General features: G+C 44.8%; 1 protein-coding gene across 2 annotated transcripts in view; it reads right to left on the bottom strand.

Annotated features, from left to right (window-relative positions):
- Window positions 1-8,882, bottom strand: part of LOC142803749 (uncharacterized) — a 34,436-nt gene extending 25,554 nt beyond the window's left edge. Inside the window, exons 1-2 of one of the 2 annotated variants that reach the window (XM_075889620.1) lie at window positions 7,067-8,882; window positions 6,276-6,533 (exon numbers count right to left, since the gene is read on the bottom strand). The gene's annotated coding sequence lies outside the window, so the exon portion shown is untranslated. The other variant, XM_075889621.1, reaches the window with a different exon arrangement.
- Between the last annotated feature and the right edge of the window lie 3,216 nt (window positions 8,883-12,098).

Genomic DNA, 12,098 nt, shown 5'->3' with positions numbered 1-12,098 from the left:
ACTGCTGCAGTGGACGAGCGGTTACAGCGCTCAACTACAATCTAGGAGGTACTTGGTTCGATTCGCAGAATCACTGAGCACTTTTTTTTTTCAGGAGGTTGCCCGGCCTGACATTATGCGTGGTGGCGGGTACTAATTTTTTGAGAAGTAGGCGTTCGCACTTGCTTTTTTCACTCCCCTTTTGACCCAAAAGCGCTGTACTGTGCTCCTTCAAAAATTAAACAATTCAGGGTTCATATTTTCTCCTCCATCATCTCTTATCGCAAAAGTGTCCAGTGCTGAAATACCAATATTATACCTGGTATATTACTTTTCACGTGTTTGGATATTCGACCAGCAATCAGTCTTCACGGTGTTTTGAAGAAAACCTACACATGCAGTGAGCTAACTGCTTGTAGCCAAGTTGACTGCCTTTGTAGGGACACGCTTTCGTGCTAATTTCGTGGGCATCATCACATGCAGCAAGACCAAAGAGCACGGACAGTTAGAGCTGACGCAAACAGAGTGATTAGTTTGTGTCTTCTCTCCCGCTATTTGTCATGCTGCACGCTTCATTGTAATGTCGCTGTCAATGGTTAAAATGAACTATAGCAGTTAATCGAGTTCTGCTGAGAGGGTCCCCTATTGTCCAGAATGGAACAGAACAATGGTAATTTGATTTGTGTGATAAAGAGATACCCTGCTTTTGGTTACTAGAATAAATTTCTAAACTGAAGTTTATTTTTTATTAAGAACAGTTCCAGTGCAGATGAAAGGTGCATGGGCAAAATTCGTGTATTCAGCTTGACTAGGTTTGTGACCTTAATTGTAATTGCGAACCGGTATCACAGTATGCGTAAATACCACACACATATACAACCACGGGTGATAGCTTGCTTATTCTGATTAAAATTGAAAGGTTGAAATCGACATATTCAACCAACGCAATGTGTACGAGATATGCCATGTAAAGTAGCTATGCTCTAAACTAATCTCAGCAGGTTCGTTCCATTTTACCCAATTTCTTGCCCATGACTGTAGGTTGGTAAATGAAACAACTTCTTCGAACACACATATTCTGTGTAAGGTTACATTTATTTTTATTCAGTACAAAACAAATTGAAATGTATAATGGCTCAAAAGAGAAATAACTAGAAACAAATTCAGCCAAATCATCACCAAACTCACTCACCAATGATAAACGGATTCTCATTTAAAAGATACATACATACATACATACATACATACATACATACATACATACATACATACATACATACATACATACATACATACATACATACATACATACATACATACATACATACATACATACATACATACATACATACATACATACATACATACATACATACATACATACATACATACATACATACATACATACATACATACATACATACATACATACATACATACATACATACATACATATACGCACACACACATATACATATGTACACTCATACATACATACATACACTCCGGTGTAAATATTAAAATTAATGGCTATAAAACAACACTTCTAATACACTCATTTTGAATATACTACAGAAAGTAACTTACGAGAGAAATGCACCGGCACTGTTATGTCTGAACACGGTGTTTCTCGAACCATCTCGCAAAAGCTTGATGCATAGTTTTCCGCTGCTGCCCAGTGACAAGCAGTTCTTATAAAAAACAAAAATAAAGCCCTTGACAATGTCATGCTAAAGAAAAGGGTTGTGGATCAATATTTTGTACATGTCTGCAATATCACTCTATTTACATAGCTTGGCTCATTCACAACCCACTAACAAAGCATGTTAGGACACTTGGGCTGAAAGTTGGCACAGCGCGAGTAAATTCTAGACAATACATGAATAATACAATTTTAAGCTACTAAGCTCCTTGGTGCAAACATTGTTTATATTGACAGCTATAGGTGCCATTTCGTTTCCCCAAAACACTTCTCAAAAGTAGAATCAACTTTATTGAGCTAAAATTTCTATTCTGGCACGTCATGGTGGCTCAACGGTGGAAGTGACTCTTTCGTCCAAGAAAAAAAAGACCAATTATTTTTCCAGTTCGTGAATTTGCCTTATACTAACGTTGAGGCAGCTGGTAGGAGTGCTTTTGGAGAGAGGAAACCACCACATTCCCACCATTTGTGGCCTTGGGTAGCTACTTCACTTGGACAAAAATGATGAAAAACACTCCTGAAGAAGACTTCACAGTTTGCACATCAACACAGTTCCCATACAGCTGTCTATTAGTCTGCTTGAAAAATATTGAGTTTACTGGTGGGCAAAGACTGTACACTATGTGTGGTGATGCTCTAGTGCACTGCATGTATGTCTTGCTGCTGGTCTCAACTGCGATGTTGCTCAGCACATATGTGTAAAATAAAAACTTATACTATGCCTCTGCAAAGTAATTATGTGTCATTTGCATGAAACAGGGACCACAATAAAAGAGCATAACATTTGCCTTCACAAAGTTAAAAAAAATGTAAATAAATTTTCACAGAGTTTTCGCAGTTCATCTGAGGATAGTAGTATTGGTTGTAAACACATTCTTACTTCCACTAACAAACTATTTTAAAATGCCAGATTCAATATTAGAGTATACCAGCTCTTTTGTAGGGCTAAACAATTGTACAGGCACCTAAAAAAACACAAGTGAATGCATGCTATAGCTACATATAAAAATTAATACTTTTATTTCTAGACTGAGTAGAGCTGCATAGATGATAAGTCACTTGCATTACGTTATGAACGAACCTATCCGAGCAAAGTATACATTTAAAAAGTTACACTTACACAGTAGATAAGTAGACTGTTGAAGGACGGACAGGCAGTGGGATAATACCCAAGCACTAAAATCTACTGTTAAGATATACTAGCAGTAGTGATGATCCTCTTCCTTCCAAATAAAATAATCCACATAGATTCACTTCCCAGAGCTTATACACCCTTGGCATCATTGGTGCTATACAAATGAGTGTACACTGAAGGATTACATCGACTAAGTACATGATTACTGCATCCATTGCTTTATTTCTTGTACTACATAGAATGCAAACACAGTTACCATTGGCGACCATGAATGCTGTGATTTCTGGCACGTAAATGTAGCGGCACGCAGGCACTTGACACCCATGTTAAAAACTTCAGGTCAAAAATATTTGCACACTAACACTACAGAAGTTTTTAAATTAGTGTCAGTTTGGTATCTTCCATGCAAAATTTAAATAATTTCGAATGCAAGCAAATGAACTGCTGAATAATGCACTGCAAAGAAGTTAAGCAGCAGCTGCTCCTGATATCACATTGTGCTCTTACTGCTGTTGTAAACTTTGAGCAGGAGAACAGTCACTGGCAGTCCCTTTATACTTTTTGGTCTTCTGTGCTCTGTTCTTGATACACTGTACATGACCGTGGAGCACTGAACCCCTTGTTACTGCTGGAACTTAGAAAAATACAGATCATTGTTACAACCATGCTACGTGCAAGAGTGTATAGTTGTCAATTATGTGCTCATATTTACACATATTGTATTTTCAGAAGCCCATGACAAGCCTCAATACACACACACACAAACAGTGAAGACTGAAAATATATTTGATATGATACAATAGCAAATCTACAATGTTATAGATGAAGGCATGACACTTCTGACAGGCATAAAAAGCCAATAGAGTTTCTTTTATTTCGACTTTACACTATGTGCGAGAAGTAGACCACAAATAAGTTCACTAAGAAACACAAGTTAGACTGCATTACAACACAACAGCCAATGTTCATAACTTTAAGGCTGTCTAACATAGCCAGCTCACCATACCACATATAGGAGCAAATGGGCAGTCTAGAAGACACAAAGAACTTGTGGATTATGAGTGTGCTTGTTGCTGGCATCTATTATTCTAAATGAAGAAAACCTTTCAAAAATGCACTTCATCAGGGGAAATAATCATACGCAACAAACACAACGGGCTCCTACAGGAGCCACCAACACTCATCATTATTGTTGATACCAGTGTCTTGCCGGACGGATATGCTGCGTCCTGCACAGAACACCAAAGGAGCGCTACATGACTTGGATTGCATGTGTGCTAGCTGCATCGCTCTGCTGCTGAAATAGGCTAGCCACAGACAGAGAAATGAGAAGCCATGGCTTCGAAACACACTGAACGTCACCTTTAGAGATCAACAATGCATACTTAGGTCATTGTAATGGTTAAAGGACGTTCGTCATCATGCTTGTCGATAGCGGACGAGAAAGGATTAACATCAACAATTGATGCGAACAAAAGAAGCTTTATATTGCACACTAGATAAGGAAGTGACACTTTCTTGTTCATGAGCTGCGCGAACCAATGGCTCTGCGCCTCCTGCGCGGGAAACACGCCCTCAAGCAGCTGCAGCGGCCCGATGAAGGCCAGCGTCGGGTGCGACAAGTGTGGCGGAAACACCTACTTGTACAGGCACACCTTGTTCTTCTCGGTTTTGTGCACTTCCTGGTCCAGGAATGGGAACGTCGCAGTTTGGGTCCCCGTCGTGCCGACATGATGCGGTCGTCGACGTGCGCGAGGGCAAAGGTGGCACGGCTGGAATGGCTGACCGCACACGGATGCGCTACCGTGTGCAGCGCCGTTGAATTGGACGTCGCGACCAACCCAGCAGCCTGGGTCGCAACTCCCGAGGTCCAGGATCAGGCCACGGCTCACAAAGACCAGACCCGGTAGGCCTCGCCTACGAACTTGCTCGCGGCCACTGCACCCAGGCAGGAGCCGTTCAGCAGGCGCCGTCCTTGGACCTTGTACAGGCCGACGGACTCGACCTCGAACCGACACACCGGAGCTCGACCTGGCCGACACGTACGGGTCCCACGTCCGGCTCAGGAACGCTGCCAGGAACTCGTCCTCTCGAGCGGCGCACCGCTTCCTCTGCCTTCTTGGCCTCCACTATCGAGCTCACTTTCGCACGTTTCTCGGTACGGCTCGGCACCGCTGGCGATCCTCTATTCAGCCAGCAACTCCCCTGGCACCTGGATCCTCGGCCACCCTGGACCTCGCCCGGCTCCGTGGTCCTCCGTGCACACGCCCGCGTCTCGCCCGGCAGAACGTCTCGCTCGTCCCTTGCCGATGTGCGATACTCTGGTGACACCGGCGCTTGATGGCATGGGTGCGACTACTGAGCAGTCAACCCACATCGGACACGCGATGCTTTATGCGGGAAATGGCCAGCCCGCCCAGCGAAGAGCGTGCGCCGAGACGCGATGCTCGACGCAACCGTGACCATTAGCCAGGCCACGTTCATCGCTGTGTCGAACGGCTGACCGTGGAGACGCCTCGCCGAGATCCGCGATGCCATCGGCAAGGAAGAGAATAGCAGGCCAGGCCGCGCCCCGAGATGCAGTACTCGTGCCGGCAATGCCGCCCCAATTGGTGGTTGGGCGGCAGCAGCGTGGACGGCCGCGTTCCCTGGCCGGAACCTGGATCGCCTGCGTCCGACGCTTCGGCCCGCTGTCTCCCGTCTGCCGCTGCTCCGGCTCGCCCCCAGCAACACAGCCTACTGCCACGTAATGGTCGCACGTGGCCCAATCGTGGCACGCCACCTCTATGGGCCACCACTGGTCATCAGCTGATTGGCGCACAGATGATCGCACGTGCCTTCTTCTCTTCTTCTTCATTTCTTGTTGTCGCCTTCGTGCCACCTGCCCTCCGCTCGTCTTCTTCAGTTTTGGTTTGACGTTCCTCGGCGTCTTTCAGTCCTTTCCTTACAGTCAGGTACAATTTGTAGAAAAATATATATCACTATGCAATTGTGGTGAAAATGTTCGACTGAAACACAAGCAACAGCACTGAGAGAGAAAAAGCTACATTAGGTAAAAGATGCAGTTACTGGCCCTATGGCATCTGAGGCTTCTTCAATAGGTCTTTCTCCTTGCAAGTTGTGAACAGCCAGGCAATTTTCACTCACTTGCTATTTTCTTCCGGAGCACTTGATCCACAGAGGGAGTCACAAGCTCGAGAGCTCAATAAGGAATCAAAGTATTTGTGCTCGTTTCAAAGCACAAGCTTTTGAGTCTCAGATTATTGGAGTTTCATTCATAAGCTGCAGGCTTTCAGCTTTCAACATTCTCAATTATCTCGCAATTTAGTTCTATAAATGTTGAATAACAAATATGTGTAAGAATATTACAGGTATCCACTGAAAGCAACCATGCTTGGGTTTTCAATTTGTGCACAGAAGTGGTGTTCACGTAATCGTATGTATTAAAGAAAAACTAACCTTGCAGCCAGCCGTTAGGCAGTTTTGTGCCCTCGAAGCTCCCAAGCAGATCGCAGTCCTTCCAGATGAGGCTGCCATGCATGCTTCCACGCCACATCCGCTGAATGATAACAGTTTCAGCAGTGACATAGGCTTGCACAGTTAGGAAGAACGTGTCCTTCCTATTTTTGTACAGGTGCTCCAAGTAATGATGAGGATTGATGTGCCAGAATGTGCAACCGATGCATCACAGGACCTTAACAAACCAATCTCTGCGATCTGTGAAGAGCCAAAAACGAGATATTTGAAAACAATCATTAAAAGCACTCACTTCTAATACTTATTTGAGGAAGCTATCACTTCGTTAAAGTGACCAATATCTGCTATAATTACTTTGAAATAAACTGAAGCCTCATGTAAAATTTACGTACCGCAATATATATGTCCTACTGAAGTATAGTACTACCACAGTGGTAATCGTATATAGAACTAATTTTCCAAAATAACATAAATTTTTAAGTGCAACTTGGCTCCTGAAAAATAAATTCACATTAACTTTCCAACTATCAAACGTGGTCAATCGACAGGCCCAACCTCATAATCAAACAAGAGCTCACTTGTATCAAATCACAAAAAACTTTTCATGTATTTGCTCCATATTATATGTATGTATATAAAAGTAGTAGTAAATTTTTTATGCTTCAACTTACCATAGAGAAACATTACATCTGATGGGCCTAAAAACTTGCACACGTTATAGAACTGCGTGAATTATAGTACCGGTGAAATTTAGTTTTGCAAGGTGAACTCACCGATGGCAGCATTTTGTAGCCATCGGTGTCATGAGGAACCCAGTACGGCCAACAGGCAAAGGGCATCTGCAGACTGGAAGCTGCCAATGACAGCAATGAAGGGTTGGCCAGGCGTGCACGTCCATTGATAAAGTGTAAGAACTGGCCATGACCGGCTGTTGTCAAGGCTCCAGTGCTGTGCAAAACGATGGCCAGACGAACTCGGAAACCTGTAGTTAGGTGATATTGGCCTACAACTTCATCCAAAGCAAGGCACCGGTGAAATCTTTGCTTTTTTTGGGGGCCGGAGGGAAGCTTGACGTTCACGGGCTCTCACTGCCACAAAGAACTCTCAAGTTGTTACCGAAGAACAGTCTAGGCGCGCTTCCAAAGTAACACGATCCACAACAGAATGTAGCATCTCGCAGTTTTGGTTGATCACATCGCAGCGCTAGGACTATGGTTATCACAAAAGGGAGAAGTGACGACTTAACAAACAAAAGCGCCAAACTGCCCCACCACAACTTCGCAGGGCAAAACAGTTATAAACGCTGTCTTTCAATTTTCGGTCACACGAGCACAGCTTGTTCACAAGTCTTGGAACGTCAACACAGCACCACTGTTCACAACGAACATCGTTTCAATCCCGAACGGTACATTGCTCTCAAGTAAATAGAAGCGTACGGGCTAACTAGTGGCGAAGCAAGAACCGAGCGCGTAGTTCTTACGTTTCCGTACGTACTTTGGGTCACTCAAGTAACGTGTCAAAACGCTGTCAATCCGAAATGTCACACAGCACCCAACTGAGAGACTGGAAAGTCAAGCGAACGAACTGTTACCGGCACACAAACACACATTGCAGGCTTCTCGAGTGCTAGTTGCCGTCGATACATCGACGCCGATCCCCGCTTGATAACCACACCGACGCACAGGCTTCGCTGCGCTTCACCGTACACCATTGCACTGCCACAGCTTTCCGCACTGCTTACACGCACCGAAAGAGCTGCCGTAATCACAACGCATCCGGTCGAACACTGAAGTAACTCGTGCGAGAAGCGTTTGCTGAAAGTCGCACCGACCGATATGCTGTTTACGACGCCATGTTGTTTTCGACAACTGCGCGGCACGTAAGAGAGCTCTTAGAAAGTACTTGCACTATTTTCACGGCGTGACAAAATTTTCTCTTATGTGCGAGGAAGGTGATATGACGAACAGGACAGGCGTGCCAGACGAAAGAAGTGTTTTGGCAACGTCACGGAGTGAGCTGATGTAGAGGGTATTGCTTCACAACCAATCACAAGCTGTGCCTGTCGGCCAAGCCGTCGTCTGCTCGCGTTTGTCGTCTGCTTCGATCAGAGCATGCGACAGGGGATTCGCCTTCGCAACGCTATTATTCTCAGGTGAAGTGGTCGCTGCATCGCACAAAATACATGTCAGTGGCTCGCTCTACCTTTGAATCATGTTCGTGTGCCAAGTTAAATGGCTGGTAATTGACGCAGGGATGAATTCAGCCAAGGTTTGCTCCAGAATCGTGAGGGTTTGCATATTTTCGGTGTCATACAAAGTTACTAGGGTAATTTCATTCCGATTGCTTGCCATATTATCACGGTCCATATCGGTGTTTGAACAGTGAAGGTGAAGATGCATGATTTGTTTGTAGTTCCATGCGTAATCACGCGACCCCTAATACGCTTTGGTTTACAAAGTACGCTTTGTTCCAGATCGTCCCAAAGTGTATCGACAGCTGTATTTCAGAGATCGCAACCATTGGACAGTTAGAGCCAATGAAAGTACACTAGAGCACAAACTTTATGAACCACTCACTGAAAATTTCCTCTTATTTTTATTTCCAATAGCGTGCAAAGAATGTGCTCCCATTAACCTCTTTGGTGGTAATTTCCGCCAATGAGACAAGGACCTCGAGTCGCACTTTTAATTGGATGAGATGGGGCGCAACACAACAACATAACAAATAAGGTTGATCATATGCCATGCCGCGTTCAAATGCACCGACCATTCACGTATAACAATGGTTTTCATCCAACCACAAATCTTTACATGCGTACTTTTATGCCATTGACGCCCAATAGAATTCTTCAATTACTGCGACTTCGAACTTATTGGACGATGGTGGTTGTCAACACCATCCACTGCGCACAAGGAAAAAAAAAACACGCGAAGCTCAAAGCGCCGAAAGAAATAAAAACGCACCAGCAGTCATCAGGCAGCCCTTAATGGGCGTGAATTAACTCAAAACCAGCCAGGGCACCAAAGTATACTGCCGCGGCAGCAGGTTTTAAGTAGCCACATTGTTTCGAAGAGTGGTCCGGACCACTCTTCGGAGTTTCTCTCAGCCATGCTGTTTTTACGCACAATTTCGCTTCGTGAATCCACTTACGAGCACTTTTCGGTGACGTAAGCAAATATAGCAACTGCATCACCATCGCTGACATGTTCCCGGGCAGTCACAGCGCGCTTTATTTGCAGCGGTCGATGTGACAACGATGACCTCTTACGACGTTTTTTCGTTTCGTGAATCGACTTACGCAACGAAATTTCCCTTGCGCAAAAATGTTTTCGTAAGTGAGTTTTGTGAGTCCGGCCCCAGCTTGTTTAGCAAGACGGCGAAGCAGACCGACCACACAGGTCGTGTCTCTGTGATTCAAGTATCTACTCCTTGGCTGCCCTTCCTGGGAAAGGCGGAAGAAGCAACCCAACCGCCAAAATGTTCCGGGAAGGAACACCATTTCCCCAATCCTCAGAGCAATGCGTCAAGAGGGGCAATTCGGCGGAACATGTGCTGCAGAATTATGCCCTGTGGGCGGTGTCTTGTGTGTGTGTGATTGATGTTCCAATCAAGAAGAAGGAGCCCGACAGGGTTTAAAACGACGCTGCAGAGCCCAGGACGTTGCTCTAAACCATGTAACGGTTCAACCACCACGCTCGTGGTTTTTGAAACTCCTAACCTTTCTATGCTGTAAATATTTGTAAATAGTGCCATAAACCTATTTGTCTTTCGTATCCCCATCTTGTGAGCGTTCGTTTCCTCAACCCGAAGCTACACCACGCTACCACAAAAGACCGGGCAGACCCCGGTCCGCAACAACTGGTGATCGGCACTGGGATCCGTAGCGTCTACGGGTGAACAGTGCCGAGAGCCGCAACACCACCCTTAACGATACCTCAAACAGTACCATACGGCCGACCCTATCCGCAGCACCCACCAATATTGCTCAAGATTGTACGTTCATAGTTGTGCCGTGCAATTGTCAATTAAAAAGCAATTATTGCGCATATCTTAGGCGCCATAACAACACGTCGATATTTTGTATGTGTGCCTTTGTACTAGAAGAGGCACACACAAGTAACTATAAGGACTGTAGCGTTTATGGCGCTGTGCTGACAGTGCAACGCGTTGCTCAAAAAGGTAAGTGTTTCCAACGTTTTGCTAAGACGACACGGTGGTGGCACCTGCCCGTCGCTTTGCGTTCTACATCTTATCACCTCTGAGACAGTCGCGCGTCTTTCTCCGCGGATGCGCACGCCTTCGTTTTCGAAGATAACTGCCAGATGCCGCTCGTGTCTAACTTGTCTCGATGCGCTCGTTCGCCTCCGCTACATGCTCGAGAAACTCTATCCTTGCGCTTCCAGAATACCATTCACCAATTTTCTTGCGCAGAACACCAAATAAACGTTTTGTTCACTCTCCCCACACGCAAGACTATCGTCTTTCGACGACATTTTCAGTGTAACATGCAGATTTGGGGCCAATTTTTTTTTTGCAATCTGTTGGTATACTTTTAAACGTCAATTCCATGACGGAAGTACGTTAGTGGAGTCGTGGTGCACCCTGGTATAAAACAGACATGTTAAAAATTTTAAATACCTGCATTCACAAAGGCACAGAGGGTGCGTGTTGCAGTGTAATTTTTAACAGCTTGTTGTTTCACGAAAACAGCAGTTTTTTTAATTCAGATTTTTTCAACTTGGTTAAGGTCTAGCATGCAAAGTTTCATCAGAATCGATTCAGTATTTTCTGAGAGAAGGTACATTGAAGTTCCAAAGTTCATTAAAAAAACACAATTTGAGAAAAACAAAGTTTTTATGTGTGCGTACTGCTTACCCCAGAGGGTGCGGGCCGCACTTTGGCGCGATATTTACACCATTTATAGAGCGGTTGCTTGACGTCGGGCTTCCGCATGTTTGTGCTTCCAAGCGCGCCTACATTTCTCTTTGTTTTCCTTGTCATCTTTCTTCCCCCGCCCCATAGTGCAAACTAGCAAACCGGATGCTACAATTATGGTTGACCTCCCGGCCTTTATCTCAAATTATTCTCTCTCTGTCTCGCTGTCAAAATTGAAAATTCAATATTTAGGTAGTTTTACCTTACCATACCTTTACTGAAAAGGTAGGGTTGCTTTAATGCAAAAATCAAGTAGCGATTTGGAAGTAAAATGAAACGAGATAGGAAATAGATTGGGCAGATCCCACCCTTTGTGGGAGTCAATGTCATGCGACGCAGGTGAATATAGTGGCCTAGTTTTTGCTCTTTGAGTGCAACGTTGCTAGTCGGACTGACTTCTTTGTGGATTTCGAGTAGAGCTATGTGTCTGGCGGGAGCAGTGTAGCGAGGAACTTTTTTCGAATTAGGAGGAACCATTTGCTATATACCTTAACGGTTTAGCAGTGTTCTTTTTTCAGGAATCGACAATATGGAGGTGAATGAAGCCTATAGTGCCCCCCCCCCCTTCTGCACCCCTCTAGCTACTGCATTGACCGTTTTTTTTTACCAGGCACGTTTACTTCAGGCGCAACAGAGGGTATCATATATGGTACGACGTACTTGATTGATTGACTGATATGTGAGGTTTAACGTCCCAAAGCCACCATATGATTATGAGAGACGCCGTAGTAGAGGGTTCCAGAAATTCGGACCACCTGGGGTTCTTTAATGTGCACCCAAATCTGAGCATACGGGCCTACAACATTTCCGCCTACATCGGAAATGCAGCCGTCACAGCCGGGATTTGATCCCACGACCTGCGGGTCAGCA

Source organism: Rhipicephalus microplus, chromosome 3 (assembly GCF_043290135.1).
Source record: "Rhipicephalus microplus isolate Deutch F79 chromosome 3, USDA_Rmic, whole genome shotgun sequence".
Lineage (NCBI taxonomy): Eukaryota > Metazoa > Arthropoda > Arachnida > Ixodida > Ixodidae > Rhipicephalus > Rhipicephalus microplus.
This window is presented reverse-complemented; position numbering and strand designations above follow the sequence as displayed.